The sequence below is a fragment of the Cavia porcellus genome, unplaced genomic scaffold (assembly GCF_034190915.1).
Source record: "Cavia porcellus strain 051 isolate PalLab524CR breed Dunkin Hartley unplaced genomic scaffold, mCavPor4.1 scaffold_1, whole genome shotgun sequence".
In the NCBI taxonomy this organism is placed as follows: Eukaryota; Metazoa; Chordata; class Mammalia; order Rodentia; family Caviidae; genus Cavia; species Cavia porcellus.
In genome coordinates, this window is record NW_026947484.1 from 238,861,169 (window position 1) to 238,883,044 (window position 21,876).

The 21,876-nt window shown below is 40.9% G+C and overlaps 1 long non-coding RNA gene across 1 annotated transcript; it reads right to left on the bottom strand.

Moving 5' to 3' along the window:
• Positions 1-1,917: 1,917 nt before the first annotated feature.
• Positions 1,918-20,477, bottom strand: LOC134474798 (uncharacterized). Its single transcript, XR_010045645.1, has 3 exons — positions 20,396-20,477; positions 19,660-19,759; positions 1,918-4,790 (listed from the first exon to the last, which is right to left on the bottom strand). It is a non-coding gene; the product is annotated as an uncharacterized LOC134474798 (long non-coding RNA).
• Between the last annotated feature and the right edge of the window lie 1,399 nt (positions 20,478-21,876).

Genomic DNA, 21,876 nt, shown 5'->3' on the forward strand with positions numbered 1-21,876 from the left:
GTTTAATCTTTCACTAATGTGTTCTTTCCTTCAGAAAATAAGCATAAGCAGAACTGTATACCTGGAATCTTTTACTCAACCACAAAAAAAAAAAAAAAAAAAAAAAAAAAAATCAAGGCTACCGTAATCTCTATATTATCATGAGCATTTTTTTCTTTTTTGATTTGTGAACATTAATGAGTTAAGCTCCAAAGCTTTAGACCCAGAGGATGAAGGATAAACACTGAGCTCCAGCAGAGAAAATAATATATATGCTATCTTGGCCCCTGCAAACCTCATCTTCTTCATCTACCTTTTGCTGGGTACTAAGGATCTTTGGTAAATAACTGAAATCATTGCAAAGATACATACTAACAGGCTCTTTGTAAACCCAGGGTATTATTGTTGCTATAATTAGGCTAAGCACGGTGTATAGAAATCTTGATTAGAGAACTGCTTTTTCAAAAGCTAATTAGTTTGCACAACAATATGCTTGCTGGATGCATTTCAGAGGACTGTTTTACATTTTCTTTCTACTCCTGTCTTCGGAGAAAATGAACTGAAGTGTCCTCCAAGGAAAACTCAGATCTGTGAAGGGTGAAAGCCACTGACTGGGGCTGAGGAGGAACTTCTGAGTGAGCCAGAGTAAAGCACACAGTTCCTGGGCCGAGCATTGAGGTGGACAGGCTGGGGGAGGCTGTTGTCTTGTCTCAGATCACGTCAGAGGCAGGGGACCCTCACGTTCACAGTTTCATCTCTACAAAACTTGGGATTGCGGCATTCCCGGAAGACCTTTCTCACTCTCTTCAAATATCTCAGCATCTTCCCGACCTTCTAGAGAAGCTGTACCCACAACATTTACATGACGTAAGTTCTCATTATTTCTTTGACATGTCTATCTCCCAAACTCGACTAGGATCTCATTATGGAAAAAGATTGTGTCATCTTCTTATCTTTACGCTCAGCTGCAAGAAAGCAGGAGTGAAATATTTTGCTTATTCATTAACCAAAAGAGCCTATTGACTCCTTCACAGATGAAACACTTGCACACAATGGTTACAGTGCATTCTTAGGAAATGTATAGACTCCTGCTTCCTAAAGCATAGGTGCTTTTCCCAGGAGACACTTTGAACAGTTTCTGCTGTTGACATGTTCCTAAAACCGATCTTCAGATTTTCACATGCACCAACTTGAAGGCCACCCAAGTTTTGCATCTGAATTCTGGTAGAGTACAACAAAATGTACTTGAATCCCTTAGGAAAACAGATATTTTCTTCACAATTCACAAGAGGGACAGCATACAGGCCATGTTCCAGCACATACGGTCACTGTGTGAACCCACAGGTACGTGTGAACTATTTAGGGGAGTGGAGATTAGGACCATTGCTGATGGTGAAATCATTATATAGGAAACTCTGTCCTGTGGCTGGAATCTGTGTACCCCTGCAGCACCCCACACAGTCATCCAGATTCTCTGCTAATGATACAGGGAGAGGACAATATCATCGTCACTCAGGAGGCTTCTTTCACACACATGTCCTAGAGGACACACAACGAATTAAGGTTGCTATACTGAAGAAAGTGATTTTCTCCAGCTAAAGTTCTCTGTGCTTGCTCTAAAAGGGTGGGCATGCCTGGCTAAGGCAATTTTTAAAATGTCTTCAGAAATCTGAGAGCTTCAGCTATGCACAGCATTAACCTCATCTCTTTACTTGCATTAACATTCTTTATACTACAGCCACACAATAACAGAAATATATTTGGTTTCCTTAGCTTGAAAATGAGGAAGCAGAATTAAAGTTCCCTCTGGTAAGTGGCAAATCTAGACCACCCGACCTTATAGTGGGTACCTGGGAGCTTCACTCTACCACTGAGCTTTGATAATCGCGAACCCTCCTGCCCTCCTCTTGCAAGTGAGAACTAGAATATCAGCTTTGACTGGGAAGGCAGCAAAGCACCCTTCTGTCCCCAAGGAACAGCCCCGTTTTCTGAACCCCCAATTATCTTTCACCTTCCCCACCCCCTCTGGCAGTTCCCACAACGTTGCCCATGATTAGAAAACACAGGCCCTCATTAAAGTCCATCCCTCCATCCTATTGGCACGAATTACAAGTAGCAGTGGCCCATGCAGTGGACACAGTGGGATGCGAGCTAATCATTTCTACAAATTGAAAAATAGGCTGTTTCTTCACAAGCACCATCTGTACCTTACGGACATTTACATTAACGCTTTCTCTTCTGGGCCATTCTGCCTACTGAAAATAACCAAAGCAAAGGTTGCAGAGTTTTTCCTCCCCGCCTCTGAGACTTTTCTGAAGGACTTCAGGAAGTCCGCATCCTGTCTGGCCACCGCACCAGTGTGGGGAGCTGTGTAAGACACGAGCCGCTGTTTCCAAATTATAGAGGAGATCGCAGAGTCTCTGAGACTTGAAAGCGCTCCTGCCACACATGTGGCAGGAACCTTGTGTGTTCATGGTGTGCTGGAAAACAGTTCTAAAGTCTTCAGATACGCCAGGGAGCACAGCAAGGTAAAAATCCCTGATTTCATGAAGAACATGCTCTACTAAAAAAACAAGGAAAGAAAAGCTAAATCCACTGAATAGATATTCCATACAATCCCGGGGCTCACCGGGACATGTGTGTTTGCTTAACCTTATGGACAGTTACTGCTATTAATCATCACTTGGCATTTGTGGAAGCTAGAAGTGAAAAAACTACCTTTTACTGACCTCGCAGGTGGGGAGAGGCAGAGCTGGCCTTCAAGTCAAAGCAGTCTGGTGTTGGAGTCCATGTTGTTTTGTTTTGTTTTTAAGGTGGATTTTTTTTTTTTTTTTGAGATAGAGTTTTGCTATAAAACTCAGGTTGAACTCTGAACTCAATATGTAGCCAAGTCTGGCCTCGAACTTGTGACAATCCTCAGCCACCAAGTCTGCTTTGTAACCACGACTCTATCCCTAGCTTTGGGATGCAACTGGCTAGTAGTGAGGACACCAGGATACATCTGCTGGCTTTGGGTTCAGACTTTCATCCCCTGACTAACTTCCTGAGAGAAAAGACAAGCTTACCGATCAAAACTCCTTGTTTGTTTCCAGAGGGGTTTGGTTGGTGGTGTCTGGGAGCCACAGTGCAGCCACCTTCCCACTCAGGTTGTGGCTAAATATCTTACATTTCTGTATAAATTCAGCTCTGGCTCAAATTCAGGTCCCTCCTGTCACTAAATAGCGGCATGGCATGAGGAAACCCCAGTCTTCCCAGCCAAATCAACAAAGGACTCACTTCCCAAGTCCGTTTTAATGACTACATGGATAATTCAACACAACGCCTGGTACATAATACGCACTCGGAGAATTTCCTACAAATAAGACATTTAGGCTTTTAAAGGCTTGTGTGTCCTTCTTACCTATTAACTCTGCTGGTTAAATAGCTAATGACAGACGACTAGCAGGGGCACCAGCTCAGCGCTGTCAGCTGGCAGTGAAGGAGGAAGCAGACCCAGGCCCTGCCCAGATGAAGGTTAAAATCTGCAGGGAGGAAAGAGAGGCTCTCAGCCCAATTAGAGAATGAAAGGCAGTGTCACACTGTGTCTAAGGGAGGGCTGGTCTCCGTGCTAAGACTTTCAGGATGGTGGGGAAGGACAGGGTCTCTAAATCACACAAGTCTCTCCAGGTGTGGTATGAGGGGAGGGGGTCCAGTGTTCTATAGTTCTCAAAACACAATCTGCCTCCATCCTTTGGCTTTTATTAACTTGGGCCATAGCAAACTAAGATCAGAATATAGAGGCAAGGGAAATCCAGAGAAGCTAAACAAAGCACATCAAGAAACTACAGAAACGCATGGAGCAGCTTTTCTCCTAATACTCAGTGGACCTGGTGTCCTAGGCATATAGGAAGCACGGCCCTCAGAACCAGACACCACACGCTATAGCCTGGGAGCCACAGTGCAGGGCTAACACTGGGGAATCCCACATTTTATGTGTCTCGGGTAGAAGCTTAGCCTCTGACAAATTGATGGTAATGAGACTTGCATCAAAAGCATTGCAATGAGCTAGTGGAGAAATTTGCTTTGGTTTAAGTCCCACAGCCTGTGAACTGGCTGTGAATCTGACTGTATAAATCAAAGCACTGGAAAGGATCGGTTGCCAGAACTTGAGTTTGATAGTTGAAATTTTAAAGTTAGTTTTAATCCAGAGGATATCACATAGTCTCTACTAAGAGGCAGGTACAAAATAAAGTCTTCACATTACACCTCTAAGCCATTAAAAAAATCAGCTAAAAATTCCACATTCATTTTCTTAAGTGAAGCAGCATGCTTAGAAGGTTAAGAATAACCCAAAAGGGAAAGTCTGACCCCGGCCTTCCTCCAAACTCCATAGTTCACATGCAGCATCTCAGGAGCACTGCTTCTGTCTGGGCTGCACCCTGCATGCACATGTGTTCCCGCACATCCTAACTAATCCATTTGACTAGCAGGAAAATTTACTTCCCAACTGATTAGTCAGCAAATTTGTGCTTCTCAATTACCTCATCTGGCGCATAAGAAATATTTCTCAGAAGAGAATGAATGAAACATGCAGCTCTATGTTACCCTTCTGTTTCCAGAACCTTCTCCTTAAGTTAGACAAAATGTGATGGTCTTATTCAAAGCCCATGCTGCAGAAGCCTGCGTGTCTGAGCACCTCCTGTTGTCCGCGCTGTGTTTTTGTTTGTTTTTCTCTTCATTGTTGTTTGGCAGTGATGGTGGTGGTGAGTGTCCTGTTGTTTTGTTCTTGTGCTTGCAGCAGTGTGACAGTCTCAGGCAGCATTTCTATGGAGCTATTGAATAAATAAAATTGAATAAATAAAAATTTTAGTTCATAGAATTAAAGGGTTCACTAAGTTTTCTATAGACATCATGGTTTATAATAATGCTTATTTATATTAGATTATCTTTCTAAAAGAAATTTCACATAGATCTTTCCACAACAGTGATAAAAGTTGGTAGGGCATTATAATGTCCATTTATAGCTGAGGAAATTGAGTTCCAATGGACTCACAAATCTGAACACTATTCAGCCAATAAATGAAGTCCAGTCTTCACTTTAAGTGTGTGCGCTGTCTGTGGATGCCAACACGTATACACATTTCAGTGCAGGCAGTGTGATTCCTGAACCCCTCAATGTGCTAGACAGTGTGTGTAAAGAGGCGTAAGTTGCAGGCTTTCCACTCAAGAAGCTAAGATGAAAAACATAAAAACCATTTCCCAGAGTCCTGTTTATTATAACGGAGATACAAATATGGCACAAAAAGAGATGAACAAGCAAAGCGCCCATGGGCAAGGGGTTAGACAAAACTTTAGAGGCATGTTATTTAAACTCAGAAAGTGACTGGAACAGTAAAGAAATTCAGTGGAAATTTCATGATGATATAACCAAAGTACTCACACAATGCTATAACTAAATACACCCATGATGGTATAAACGCGGTACTGCCATGATGGTGTAACCAAAGACAGACCCATGCTGATTTGAGAGTCAACCTCCAAGACCATAAGGCAGATAAACCTCTTTTCTTTGCAAGGTATCCAGCCTTGGGAATTTTGTTATTGTAACAAAATAAACCAATACATCTTGCCAAATATGTAAACATCTTATAGATGTCATAGAGGTTCCAAAATGTTCAAATGAAGTGGAAAGAACTTTTGTGAGGCACATAAAGGAGGAACCCAGAAGAGATTAGCAGAGAGACCAAGAAAATGCATGCACCTCTGTATCATGCCATATTTCCCCAGGGATGGTAACTGGGCCCCCCTGAATCAACAGCACCTTGCCGACAGCCCTGAAGTGGCACATATTTTTCTTGCACTGATGTAGTTTGTCTTCTTCTTCCTCTTCTTCTCACAAGTTGGGCCAGATATGGTAACTGCCATTTTGTATACAATTAATCTTTATATCTGCACCACCCTGTATATTGTAGGTGCTCAAATGAAGCCCTATTGGATTTCACTGAATGAAATCCATAGGAAAAAAGACAAGGCAAGATGAAAATATTGATGATTTTTACCTAGTATGAAAGTAGTTAAGAAATCTCATGTGTAATCATTATTAGTTTCTCAGTGAGATAAGAAGCAGTCATCTATTGTGAAAAATAAGAACGAAAATTATGGTGATTTCTTCAGGAAACGAGCAAAGATTGACCCTAGAGGATCCTAAAAAATTAAAATAGAAATAGAAAAATAATGCATGAAAAATTGCAGTTTCAACAGCATTGTTGTAAGACACATAATTCCCTTATAGATATTGACTTCCTTCTAGAGAAAAATATTCCTTACTGTCTAGATTGAGGATCTCCATATGCGTGGATTCAAGTGGTTAAAAAAAAAACCTTGTGATTCTGGCAAACAAGAGATTAAAGTATCACAGATGAATGAAAGAGAAAGAAACAAGGAAATGAGGGGAGGATTGCTCCACTGAAAAGCTTTAAACGATTGGCTCTAGAGTAAACAGAAAAGGTAAGAATCAAATTCAGGAAGGTACAATAGAAAGCTTGAATTTTAGACAATTGAAAACCGTGATGCATGAAGCTAAAGTACAGTTTTAATTCCAGCTCCATTACTACATATTAGCTATGACCTAAGTTGGATTTTCTAACCACACAGACACTAGTAAATAGGTATTTTTACATAGTCTGAAAACAGAGATTCACTGTTTCCAGAACAGAGCTGTGACCCCAAGTATCCCACAGACTAAGTTTAGAGAAACAGCAGAAATTGAAATCAGTCATCTTCAGGCCATAAGTGCTACTAATATAAACAACAGCAATTCCACATGGATGTGGGATAAAATGGGATTGAAGTGGCCATCAAACGATAGCAACATCTTCTCAAGCTAAGGAAAGTGTCCCAGGCTTCTCCATCAGCCACTTGATCCTCCCTTCTCCACTGTGCTCTCGGTCCTCAGACCGTGGCCTCTCAAATTCAGTACAACGTTCCTCAGCCTCTTGGCTGATGCCTGGACCCTGCTGTTTTATGAGCACCAGGAGGAAAAGAAAGAGCAAAGAGGAGAATGATCAGTGTGTGGATTTCCCTTTCTGCCAGGTCACCAGGCGCTGGTGGCACTAGTTCTGTGATAAAGTTCCTATCACACAATGCCTTTCAGAGCTGGCTAACCCAGCCCTGATGGGTCAGGAGAGTTTCAGGAGCAACAGTTAAGTTGACAATTGGTTATCTTGCATATCCCTAAAGACATCCTTTTGAGCATAGCAACATTTCTCACTGCTTCGGGCACAAAAACAGAAATGATTTCACAGAAGCTTAACTGGCCCTTTGGTGTGTGTGTGTGTGTGTGTATGTGTGTGTGTGTGTGTGACACAGATGTATATGCATTATGTTAAACAAAATCTCATGCATTTTGCCAAGATTTGCCCTTCATTTTAAGACAGAAGCCTAACCAGAAGCAAAAGCAAGGGCAGAGACCTCAAAGTTCTGGTTAATCAAGGTTGACCAAAAAATAAATACAGATACCCAAGGACATTATTTTCTTGAAATTCTGGCTAACAAAATTATAAGAGTTCTAAACAATGCTTGGGAAATAACAGCCTGCGGAACTGGGGAAAGAGCAAGCCTCAGTTTTTCCTTGACTACAGGACAGATTATACTTCTGATATACATAGCAGCCCTGCAGCACAACCAGCCCCATGAATGCAGCTGGTTCTGCCTGATGCCACTTGGTGGAAGGGCGGCTAGGGCCGTGGACCCAGCCAGCCCCCTCCACTCACTTCCGAGGGCTGCATTTGCAGCTCTAAGAAACACACAGAAAGTCTAATAAAATCTCTCCTCTCGAAGTACTCTTTCCTATTTACGTCCACCCAAGTTTGGTTCTCCTTGTTCTCTACTTGTGCAAGGTGATGATACCAATTCAGCCATTAACTAGTTATTCATAAAAACATTTAACCTTTATCACGAGTATCAAATATTCATCAGCTCTACACAGAGAGGTCGTCCCTGAAAGCACGCAGGAGCCGTGTTAGATTTTGCTCGACTAGTTTTGGAAGGACAAAATAGTGATTAGTATTTTTATTAGAGCCACACTTTGATAAGGCTATTCTTTCTAATTATAAGACATATTTATGTGGAAGTGATTGGTGCAGATGATCCATAAGCATTTGACTCTACTCCTTCCCCAATCATATGCAAATCACACGGAAAAGTATGAAATGTGCTCTGAAATAAATGACTCTACCAATGTCATTAACAAACCAGGCAATTTCAGTGCTTTCTAAGAGACAGATAACAAACATAATTAGAACCATGGAAAAGCAAAGCACAGGAAAGCACCAGCACTGCCAAACACAAATGACCACTGTTGCTTGGCCAAGGACCTTGGGAGAGCTTTAAACCCACATTTAATAAATTAAAGGGTGGCAGCAAAAAGTGAGCAGAGATAAGTCCTTCATGGGGTGACACTTGGAGAACTTTAAATCAGACGAGACCAATAGGCTTCTTGCGGTTGGTATCCGACAGAGAGGATGTACAGTGACTTCAGTGCTTAGCGGGAAGGACAGTGGCATTTGTGCAGGAAAGCCTTGCGCCCTTAGCACAGAACTGGAGAGGTATGTCAGCACATCCTGCAGTCAGCTGACTACTGTCATGTACATGTGAACCCCGAAGTCCTTATGCTGGAAATTTGGGGTACAGTGTGACAACCCTGAGAGCAGGACCTTCAGGAGGTGACCAGAGGACAGAATTTCTTGAACGGCTTAGCGCCCCCTTTACCAGTGTACTCCATACCGTGGAAGGGGTTAGTTCTGCAAGTGAGTTCATCGCCTTCCTGTCACGCTCCCGTGGATCCCGCCCTCTTCCAGGGGACCACAGAGCGCCAAGGCCCCACCCGCTGTGGAACTGCAGGCCTCCAGGACCATGAGCTGAAAAAGCTCCCAGTGCTCACGAGTCACCCAGTCTCAGGCTCGGATTTAATGATGGCATGTGCAAGAACAGCGCAGGGGAGAGGGCAGCCGGAGACGAGTGTGAACGTGTCCTCTCCTCGAGAATAATCATTTCATTAAAATTAAGAACATTTTAACAGTCATGCTTTGACCTCTATTGTTATATTGTTATGTCCTGTTTTATCTCAATCTCTCCCTTATTCTTTAAAAAAAATTATTTAGTTATTTCTTATGTTTGTTTTAATTAAGGGGAAAAATTAAAAATATTAGGATATATAATAGTAACTTTTTCTGATTTCCTATTAACTTGTTTTGAAGTCCTGTAATACTCCCACGATCTTGTTTTGACTGATTAGACTCTGTTCCATTCTGTATGATAGTATCAAGTTTGATGGTATAGGCAACTACTTTGAAGGCAATAAGATTCACTAAGTTGCCCATTCTGGTTTGACTATTGTCTCCTTTGGAAGTCCTGTAATGTTTATAATATTGGTCTTGTTCTCTACTGTTTTGTTCAACTTTATAATATCTAATGAGATGGACAGTTCTTTTTAAGGAAACAAGAGACATTGTTGATAACCTTGTACTCTGTTTTACATCATGTGCTATGTCTATCCTTGGTTTTGACTGACAGCTTTGTTTTGCCATATTTGACTTTATTCTCTCCCCCACCCAAAAAAAGTAATAAGAACTAAGGAGTAATAAAATCCAAAATGTGTAAATTTTGTTGTAAAAAAGAGAGGGGGAATAAAAAGAGCTCTAACGGATATAACAGCAAGTGTGTTTAGGGGTGTTAAATAGCTGACTATATTAATGTTTTTGGATCATTGAACACAGCTGTTTGCAGTCTTTCTGTTTGAATGTCTACTTTGTATTCTTTGATACTGTGATTTGAGCAACTATTTCCAAGATGATAATATGTAATCTATTAACAGATGATTTCTTACTGTTATGTTTTTTTTTGTAGTTCTGTATTACGTGTACCCTTACACCGCTTTGTTTTGTTTTGTGTTTTTCTCTTTTTCTTCTTAAATAAAATTTTTAAAAAAAAGAACATTTTTAGAAAATTGCTTATATTTCAATAGAGAAAAAGACACACATGCAGAATCCTCCAGTATGGCATATTTTCAGCATCAAATGCGAGTAAAGTTAGAGCAACCGTCTCACCAGTTCATAGTAGCTACGGTTTCATGGTATACCAGTGCACTGTCCTAGATTTTTACTCTGCGGTTTTTCTAGTTACGTAATTTTGGTAAGCTCATATAGATACAGATACCACTTGTTTAAGAAGTATTAATGAAAACATTTAGTACAAAACTTAGGGAGGTCAACTTACATTAAAAAGCTGTATCAATATAAAGAGGACAAAATGGAACAAAGGAAATAATATAAATGATAGAAATGACACCACACTTTTGCAAAAGTCATTATGGTGGTCATTCTGAATGAAATAATCCCTGAACTACTGGGGGAACTTTTGAGTGTTCTCAGACATCTAACAGAACACATGTTAACTACAAAATAGGGGATCGGACTTCCGGAAGAACATGGCGGACAGATAACAGCAACTACCGGAGGCTCTCTGAAAGACTCGGCTCAGAAGCCAGGAATGGTGCGGACTAAGGAGACATAAGCAGGTGGAGATATGCTCTGCTGACTCAGGAACGAACTGGGCTGAGAGAAACCAACTTGGAATGCAGTCCTGGTGCTAAAACAGGAACAGAAAAGCCTCGGTGTGGAGCTGGACCCCGCGCCACTGTAAGCCGCTATTTGGGTTTCCCGCCGCGCGGCGGCTGGCTGCCTTTACAGTGGCTCAGCAAGGAGAGAGACACGCAGAAGCTCTGAGAACAGCAATCTGCGAACGGCAGGGAGGCGTGCACTGACTTGTGGTGAGGTGAGTGAGAGAAACTGACACTCTACCACAGTTTGACTCCAGCGGAGGACTTTCTGGGCCCGAGCAGTCCTGCGGGAGCAGGGCGTGGTGGCGACTCCAGCCACACATCCCCCTCTTGGGCGGGATTGGTGAAAAGTGCCTGGCCTGCGTGACGCTGCCGGCGGACCTGGTAGGCTGTCCCAACCCAGATCCCAGAGCCTGACGGTGGCCCAGAGGGGCGACTCCCGCGTAGGCTGCCTGGTCCGTAACTCCCTGGTGCGCAGCGGTGAGCGGGAACACCTAACTGGCGCAATTCGATCAGACTGTGGCTGACTGGGAGAGAAGCTGGGCCTCTTATATAAGCTTGCATATATAAGGAACAGAGAATATGGGAAGAGGCAGCAACAAGAAAGGCTCCTCGGCCCCCAATTCTGAGAAACAGGCAATAGCAGACACCGCACCAATATACATAAGGCACCATATAGAGAGCCTCATAGACCAATTCAGGAATGAAGTTATCAACGACCTGAAGCTAGAAGTATGCAGAATAGTTAGAGAAATGCTAAGTACCACCCAAGAAAAAACAGGCGATGGAATGGAAGAACAGAAAAAAAGGGGAGAATTGTTTGATGGAGAAAACAGAGAAACCATAGAATACGTGAAGCAGGATCAAAGGGACTACCAAGATACCAAGAAGTCTATAGAAGACTGGCATAACAGCTTGAAAGAAACTAAGGACAGACTATCTGAACTGGAGGGCAGACTTGTAATATGGGAGAATGAAATGAAAAACTTCTTAAAAATAACAAAGAAACAAACAGCAATAATACAAAGACAAGAAGATGATAAGAGGATCCATAACTTAAGGATTAAGAACATAAAAGAAGAAGTAGGGACACAAACAAGTGAACTACAAAAGCTACTCACAGAAATAATCCAGGAGAATTTTCCTAATTTAGCAAAAGGTAAAGATACTCAGATGTATGAGGCATTCAGGACCCCAGCTACCTACAACCCAAACAGACCAACACCCAGGCATATAATAATAAAAATTCCAGAAATTCAATACAAGAACAGAATATTAAAAGCTGTCAGAGACAAGAAACAGACCACTTACAAGGGAACACCCATCAGAATTACAGCAGATTTCTCGGCACAAACCATCAAATCACGAAGAGCATGGGGGCAAATAATTCAAGCTTTGAAAGATAATAATCTCCAGCCAAGATTGAGATATCCTGCACAACTGTCCCTGGAAATTGATGGAAAAACAAGGTGCTTCCAGGATAAAGAGGAACTGGGGGAATTTGCAACCACCAATTCAACTCTACAGAGAGTATTGCAGGATATTTTAAAAAAAGAAAAATACAAAGAATCCAGAAATAATGGCAGGGAGGCCACAACGAATGGAGCAGAGAACAAAATGAAGAAGACAAACTGACAGCTACTGACAGAAAAAGAGCTCAACAGAAATGAGGCAGAGAAGATTGGATGATAGGAATAGCTATTTTGGAGAAAATGACATCTTAATAGGTAATACTGATTTAGTATCATCTTGTTTTGAAGTCTCATCTAGCTTTTGTCCTTCTGTCTCCAATGGTCTAAATAGGTTGTATCTTACTGGATTTTATTATGTACGATAGTATAAGCAAAAACCTTGTAAAGACAAGGAGATTATACAGAAACCATTATTCATTTTCTGTTAGTCAATTCTAAATACTCTGTAATGCTGTCATTCTCTTGAATGGTTTTACATCGTTTTGATATACTTAATGCTACAGTATACGAAGTTGTACTCAAGGATTTCAAAAAAAGACAATATAGTAACTACTTTTAGGTTAGAATTATCTGGTGGTGAAACACTATTCTGCTTAAATGGTTATGTTTTGATCTGCGCTGTTTCGTTGTTATGCCCTCTTTTATCTCAATCTCCACTCCATTATTTACTTTTTTATCTTTATCCTTTTAATTAAAGGAAAAAAATAGCAGGATATATTATAGTAACCCACTTTGACTTTTCATTACTTTGATTTAAAGCCCTGTATTACTCTCACCATCTGGTTTTTAACTGATGTTCCCCTATTCTGTTTTGCTGGATAGTATCAGGTTCGAAAGTTTAGGCATCAGCTGTGAAGATAATGAGATTCATTATGACGCCCATTCTTGTTGACTTTTATCTACTTTTGAAGACCTACAATGTCTCCAATGTTTTGGTTTTGTTGGTTTTATTCTTTACTGTTTTGTTCAATTGTATTATAACTAACGATATAGGCAATTCTATTAGAGATAGCGGGAGGCATTATAGTAACCATTGTTGATCACCTTGTATTATGTTTTTACATTATCTATTATGTCCACCCTTTTGACTTGACCGATTCTGTTCTGTTATGTCACATTTGGTTTTACTCTCTTCCAAAAAAGTAATAAGAACCGTGGGAGCAATGAAACCCAAAATGTGTAATAGTCATGGTACAAAAGAGAGGAAAAGAAAGTGCTCCAAACTATATAACTGCATGTATATTTAAGTGTATAAGATAGAAAATGATATCACAGAGTTTTATTGGATCAATGAACAGAACTGTTTGCAGTATCGTTGATGGAATGTCCACTTTACAAGCTTTAATTTTGTGACTTGAACAATTATTTCTAAGATGACAATATGTAATCCATTAACTAGTGATTTCCTACTGTTCATTTTTTTTCTGTAAATCTGTATAACTTGTACCCTTTCCCTGCTTTTTTTTTCCTTTTCTCCTTAAATAAAATTAAAAAAAAAATAGGGGATCATGTGTGGTGTGTCTGATGCTTGTCATGTGTACAAGATTCAAGGCAAGAGGATGTTCCTTGAGCTTTTTGAATCCGTGATGTTCATGTGGGGCTAGTTCAGGGTCTGCTGTGTTTAATGTCTGAAATCAGACACAGTCACTCAGGGAGAGAGGCACAATGTCCATAGATATAAAGAAAATCAGTAACAGCAAAGACATAGCCAAGAAACCCCCAACATCCTCCAACTATACACATAGGAGTGAAACATTGGATGGCCAAGGAGGGTGCAGGGGGAGATCAACAAATTTCTTCTCAAGAGAACAGGGAATATAATAGGAAAGAATCCACAAATAACTGAACAAAGATGTAAATCTGACTTTTTAAGAGTTAAAATAAGATTAAACAGGATGCAAAAGGGGAAAGGTTATAAACTAGACAAAATAAGACATATATATTGATTCACCCAAAGGCTATAGTATTTTAAAATATTTATATTGCTTTGAAACATTTAAAATAAATTTCATGTAATACACAAGCAGAAATTGAGAAATGCATAATCATTTTTGGAGAATTTAGTGCTATCTCCCTCTAATGGACAAAATAAATAGATACACAAAAGTAAATACAGGTATCAAGGATTAAATAAAGAAACAGCAAATAGAAGTTGTACTTTCCCATACATGATAGCTATAAGAAAGCTCACTAAATTACTATCATATTCATTGAGCCATAAAAATAACAAAAATAGAAATTAAACATAAATTATGCTATCATAAAATCTACATATTAGGGTCACGTTGTCTTTTAAATCACTGTTAGGGGTGATGTGGGAGAGCATGGCTGGAATCCTGGAATCCGTTCTGGGAGGAAGATATGGAAGGTCACAGTTTAAGCCCAGTCTGTGCAACTTTGCCACTTCTTGAGGTTCATCTCATGATACAAACTTAAAAGGGGTGTGAGTGATGTTGGGACTGGAGCTCAGTGTGAAGACCCTGAGCTCAGTTCCAGGGTCAATCAATCAATCAATCAATCAAGATTGGTTTAACAAAGCAATCTAAGGAACAAGTTGATTACTAAGAGCAGTAAGTGTGTATTTGCAGAATATGCTATAGAAGAAAGAAAAGAGTCTCTGTCCATACCAAACAACAAGTTTGAAGAGACTGACAGAGTTTATAAAACTAAATTCTCATGCTCTGCCTCACCTCTGCTCAAGAGCCCTCCAAAATTCAAAAGCAAAAGTCAAACATACAGTAATAAACCAATCTGTTTTTAGAGAGAGGAACATTACCTTCTCTGTGTGACACTGAAACTTTACGTCTGTAAATAATTGGATAAGACAATTTTTCAGTCTCTACAGTGATTTTCAACGTGCACATCTTTTGACCTAACACTAGTACTTGTAGGAAACCAATCTAAAAAAATAATCACACACATACAAATAATATAGAGCCCTGAATATTCTTTGAATTACTAAAATTATTAGTAAGAATAGGAAACAGACAACTGTAAGCCATCCCAGAAGTAGTTACAAGAAAGATGTTCTATCCATTCAATGGGATATGCAGAAGACTTTGTTCTATTTTGTTTTAATGTTTTGTTTAATAGCAAAAGATGAGTATGTTCCCTGTGGAGGTAAATAACAGTATATTACTAAAAAAGCCAGTTTTATAATGCTAACAAGTGTGAGCTTTCTTGCTTTAAAAAGATGTGTGTGTTTATGTTCACTTAGATATAAAAATTGTTTAAATAAAAGTATAGTTGCTGTATTTAGGTATTCCTTGGATCTTAAACAATGAAAATGTCTTTAAGTGTAGCAAAATTATTTTCTATTTAGAAAAGTTAAAATACTGAGAAGGCAGAAAACTCTACCAAAATGCACAACATTAATCACAGCAAAACTTGCTGCACATTATGTGATTCATTTTATTCAGAAATATTGAATCCAAGCCCCGCCACCCATTCTGTTTCCGTAGCGCCTGCCTCATCTTCTGTGCCTTATGTCAGAACCCTGAATAGTGACAACCAACAGTGACAAACGACCATGATGACCTGCAAGAGCATTAAGCGGAAAAGAAACGCCCAACTGCTTCATTAGCCCCCACTTAATAAAGTGCAGAAGAGGATTACGCTGCTTTATGAAAAGTTTCCTGTGAGGTACCCACGATGTTAGTATCCTCTTATTCTCAGAAAACGCCTTTAAAATGCTGCTTAATTAGTTCCACTTCCAAAGGAAACAACGTGCAGTGGTCAACACTGATGGTCAACCTGAGCGTCCCAGGAGACACCTAGGAGGTGAGTGAAGCACGCTTTGGGGTGTGCTGCTGGGTCACGGTACGTGATCTTGGTGGCTATCTCTGGCCCGTGGCCCCTCTCTCTGGGGCTCTTCTGCTTTGTCCTTTCAGGCTGCCCTGGGCTTTTTGCAGTGCCTTCCCTTAGTGACCTTTCTGTCCTGTGGTCAGTCCCCTGTGAACTGAAGCCTCCGAAACCCAGAGCCCAAAGCAGCCCTTCCTCTTTTCAATCGTGCATGTCAGGCATTTTGTCTACCAATAGAAAGATGATTGACACACTATTCTCTCCTCGGGTCTTTTTTTTCCACTGTCATCCTGCTGTCGCTTTTCTTCACAGACTCAGCATCATCTTCAAAACAGTGATGACAAACCTACAGCACACAAGTGATGGTCTTTGTTCCTTTAAAACAAAGGATGCTAACGTATCAGTTGTTTTTTAAGCTGAAGCCTCATTAGTCAGGTTTAACTACAGTGTTGGCCCTTTGCAATCAATAAATGGGTTTTAGGTTGCAGTCACCAAAAGAAAGGTACACCATCTCTGTTCTAAAATATAAATTTTTAAATTAAGAATCATATCATTATTCCTTTAGTCAAAGTGTGTACGCTTAGAGAAATGCAAGGTCGGTGTCCCTGCCACCTCCTGTGTGACTGCAGGCTGAAATGCCTGCTCACCCGCCTCCCTCGCACTTGTGTCCACACGAGTCGCCTTGGTGTGTTTTCTCCTTCCCAGTTCCTCTTTAACAGGGCCTTGGTTCTTGCTGTTCCACCGAGAGGATCCTATCCTACATCCCACCATGACTGCTACTCATTCTGTTCCAGTGTCACTTCCTCGGAGATCTGCACAGATGACCCTCTCCATGAGGTTACCTGCACTAGCGCCTGTCCTCATCTCGCGTGGTCATCCCCCAGCACACAGCTCCCTGAGGTTACGTCATATAAGCCCATGCTGTTTGTTGGTTCCCCTAACTAAATATAAACAGGCTCCATCAAACTAGGGATCACGTCCTTGGACACTGCTGTATGTCCATCCTGGTAAGAGTTACAAGCACACATAATCTGGTACTCAGTGAAAATATTCAGGAGATGAAAAGAGGAGAGCATACAGTGAGGAAGACCACTTGAGAATCTAAGAGGTCATCATGGCTTGCACTGCAGTGATGGTGGCAGATTTTTGGAGGTAGGATCATCAGAACTTTGACGGGAGATGAAGGGAGCATCAGGAAGGGGAGGTGCTTTAGGAATTTAGTTAGAAACATAGGTAGACCCATGCACCACTGACTGAGACGGGGACATTAAAATGTGTCTTGCAGAAGAAGATGGGAAATGGTCCAGGTCGGCACATGACGGGAGAGTGACTTTGGTCATCAATGTCTGCTCCAGAGACAAGGGGCTTAGTTCTCCTTGTGTGTCTGGAATTGTCATGGTTCAGTCTCAGCACGGATGATTCAGAGTATTTCACCCAGCAGTGGGAGGTGGGTCAGGCCCAAACCACTGCTGCCACATATCCAGGAAGCCCTCCCACTTAGTAACTCAGTAAGAGAGATTATTTTCTTTGTCTGTTTCTTTAACTTCTTTTTTTTCCCACAAGTGCATACTGTTTGCTTTCAAAATTGTGCCTACACTTGATTTTGTCCTCTTGCTTCATGCTTTCTGGATGTATTTGTTGTTTTCCTTTGCCACTTGTCTCTTTCCTCCAGCTCTGTCTTGTACCACTTGGACTATTTTTAAGGAAGAACTATGTATGGAAATTTGTGACGCAGATAAACCTGCAATTTCCATAGTGACTAATTTTGTATAACTTAAAAACTTACTTGAAACTATATATATTTTCTTCAGTCCATAATGATCACATTCATTGTGAGGAGTTAGTGCACATACATAATACATCTTAATTCATTTTTACAAACCTAGATATAATGGTTAAAATTAAACAGCCGATGATCTGCTTGTGAGGATTATGAATTTAGTGTAGAGAGTCTGCTTTTTGGCTCATTATCTCCATCCTTGTAGCACAGGCACCAAGCTAAGGTTACAGAAGTTACAGAAGGAGCCACTCACCCCCGCCTTACCATCCACAGTTTGGTGAGTCACCAACTTTGACTTCTTTTACCCCCTACCTAAGTCCCATTTCCACCGTATTTCTCCTGTAACTTGCAACACTTCCCCCAACTTGGAGTCCAGTGTCCTCTCAGAAGCAGCTAAAGGGTTTTATGTAACAGGACAATCTTTGATGCTCTATGAAAGCCTTCTTTGATGTCCTGTACATCCAGGTAGAGTTCCCATGCCATCACATGTCACTCAAATCCCTCTTAACTCACACTTACCACCAGCTCACCAGCTTCCTGGTCCCAAGGTTTTTCCGTTCCTACCTTGGACTAGAAATTTTGATGTAGAAACCAGAAACCATATTTACCCATTCTTATCAGTGCTTGATATTGTGCTGCTGTCTTGAAGAAATATGGTTTCCATCTAGTGCTTGAACATATTTGATATTTTTATATCCTCTTGAAATCTGTTTCTCCCAGTGGGCCCATCATGAGTGCCACTGACTAACCATTTCTCACACTTTGAGGCAACACCAATGAACTGACACAGTGTTGTGATTATCACTGAATTTTCCATCTTTATGTAATCACCTTGTTCATATTTTTTCTTCGAATAGCATTGAGCCCTTGGAGGTAAAGGATTATTTTTAAGCCCTTGTTATCAAGGTATTGCTAGGCATATGCATTCGGTGCTCAATAAGTGTTCTTGGATTTGTTTTCCTAAACGTTGCAAAAGCTTTTCTTTTTTCATGTGCAAACTTCATTTCTTGCACCCCGAAAATGGTCTGCTGTTAGATATTGCTTGTTTCCACCAGCTTCATTTGCTCTGCTTCCTTAGGAACACCTCTTATTCGTAGGTGAGCTGCCTGCTCTCTGCCCCACGTCTTTCTCTGTCACGTTTTTCTCTGTCCCTATGCATTTCTGTGATCTTTCATTTTACATTCTGGTTCTTACTTATACAATACCAATTTGATTTTGAATAGAGAGAGTTTCCCTTATAATGATTTTAATTCTGCTTGTTTTTTAGGGTCTATTCAGTTTTTTAAAAAGTTATGTCAGAGAGAGGGAGAGAGAGAGACGAATTTAGTGATAGCGAGACCGGCTGTGTATGACTTCTTGCAAATAATTTAATCTCTTCCAGTTTTGGGTGTCGAACATGCATAACAAAATCATGACACTGCTTTCCTCATAGGGTGATTGTGAGATCAAATGTAACAGAAGACACAAAGTGCTTGCAGGTCATCATAGTCTGACGCTCAGAAGACATCTCTTACCAGTGCTGATGTCTCCTTCCATGTAACGAGGCACCCAAGAAAGAAACTCTCTTCCTCTCCTCCCCAGTTTCTTCCTCTCTTGGAGTAAGTCCTCACATCCCTCCTTCTCTCTGTCAGTTGGCCTCTCCTACTCGAGTAAAGTCATATTCCTTGATTGCTGCTGTTCAAGCTTAAGTTTTTAACAAGTGTATCACCTTTGCTGTTTCTACATCATTTTCTGTTTAGCAAACTGGTTCAGATTCAAGTGGAAAGAGGTCTAAACTTTATACACTATTTATTTTGCTGCCTTAAATTCTAGGATTTGATTAATTAGGCTGAGAATCTTGGTGGGGTGGCAGTCATAAATGTTTTTGGGGAGAGTAGCTATTAGCCTGGTTGACACTCTAGTAGATAATGACCGCGTGGGACTTTTAGGGGAAGTAAACTAAAGATCGCAGAAACAATTTACTACTTCATGCAAATGCAACAGTACTTTCTATTTCGTGTTCAAGTATTTGTCTTTATGTTACTACTTACAGTTTGTGCCGACATTTGAACAGTGAGTAAAGATGATATCTCCTGTAACATGTGCAGGTCATCTTTCTCATCGTTGGGATTTATAACCCAAAATGCACAACTGAAATGAAAGGGGTTTACACAGATCACATTTTCAGAGGATTCATTCCACGGTCCCCTGTCTCCCAGCCAGAACATCGCTCATGGTGGAAGAACATGCCAGAACAGAGATGTGTGGCCACTTTCTGGCCCCAGAATATTTCCATCACCCCAGAAAGAGCCCCTCGAGCCCATTAGCACTCCTTCTCCATCTCCCCTCGCCCAGCCCTGGCAGCCACTAATCTCCTTTCTGTGCACGCCCTTTTATCTAAGGGTACATCACTGTGGGCACCAGATCCTAAGCAAAGAAACATGTTCCTCCGCAAGCTGAGCAGGATACACAGGCTTAGAAAAGGCGCCGGGCAATGAGTAACAAAGGAGACCAGACAGTGGGGACTCTGCTGATGGCCTATGGGCACGCAGGCAAATAAAACTTCGGCTTTAGTGGCTGCAAACAGCCTCACAGGCTCAGTGTCCTTGTGAGGCTTACCGCTAAACTACAAGAAAGCAGTGAGTCAGGTATTACAGCCTGGCTTGCACATATTTGCTTGAATTGATGGAAACAATAAAAATTGCTGCTTTTAAACCCCAAAAAAGGTTCTTTTTTCACATTTTGGATACTTGTGACAATCTAGCTATGTAATAACGTAAGCATCACCAGTAGGTTGATAGCAACAGATCATCAGACAAAATCCATTCTTCATTCCAGGCCCAAGGAACCAAGCTTCAAGGAACTTTGCACAGCTTTTCCCAAGACTTACAAGTAATGGCCAATGGCTGATATAAAATTAGCTCCAGCCTGGTTTAATATGTGTGAGAATGTTTCCCCAGGAAATGATTCGATTTTCCTGAGGCCTAGGAAATTTCTACAAAGCAGCAGTGCAAAGAGCATGGTGCACAGAGGGGCATATGTCCCTTCAGAGGACAGGGCAGGTGCAGTGCTGTCTGATATACCCTTCCTCCATTTAGCATGGGGCTCTAATAGAAATGTAGGGCCCAAAGGAAAAACAACCTGTAAGAATCTTTGACAATAGTTTCTGGGAAATAAATGTACCTCGAATAAGTCCTGGTGATCGGAAATGCTATTATTTGCAAATTTCTGAATTTACTATGAAGGCAGCAATATCTCAAATGCTACTTTCAGAGAAAGGGAACCTTATGAGAATACAGTAACCACATATAATGCCAAAATCAGTTTCCGCTGGAACATTGTTCCCCGTTGAGTTTATTACAGGACACAGATGAGCTAAACTTTCAGAGATATATGAGGATCTCAGGAATAATGGCATCTAAGACACACAGGGAAGTAACAGTCAGCTGCAGGCAATATCAGAAGTTCTCCGGAATTACCCGGAGGAGCAGGGGCAGGGCTCTGGAACAGGTGACCGTCATTAGCCAGAATTAACCTCCTCCTGGGAAAATTCTCCAAGTTCAATTCAAAGATTATAGCTCCCACTCTTCCTTCATTCTGCGACAAATTACGGACAACTACAATCAGACGTGTTGAGTGGCTAAAAGCAAGGAGACCACCCAGGCTGCAGTAGAAGCCAGATGATTTGATTTAAAACATGCATGATTTACTCAACTAGGTCCTACACAAAGAATTTCAACTAGAATAATTGCCCTAGTGGACAAGAATGAGCTTGTTTCATAATTCTGGTGTTAGAATCAATGTTATGATAATTTGAGCCTGGCACAATTAAAAAAAAAAAACAAGGAAAATGAAGCGTGTGAGAGATTGGAATTGACCGGACGTAGATGTGAAAGCATACATTCTGTAGTAGTCAGGATTTGTTGCAGCTTAAATTGAGCAGCCTGGGCAATTTGGGAGGTATCATAATAACAAGTCTTAACACAGCACCAATGCACAGCACTGCACTGACCCACTGATTACTATTAACCCCTTTAAGCTTCACGCTCATATCAAGTGAAAAGTTATCCTCATTTCACTGGTAAAAAGCAAAGCTTCGAAACTTCTGATACCTTTCTATCTCCTAAGGGGATTTTGTTTTACATTTCACATTTAAAAATTCAGAAAAGTATCCAAAAAATATTGTCCACCAAAGCCTGAGCGAACCTGTTACGAAAGTGCTATTGCTAACAGCGGACCTCTTTTCTAAGAAGGAGAGTCCACCTTGG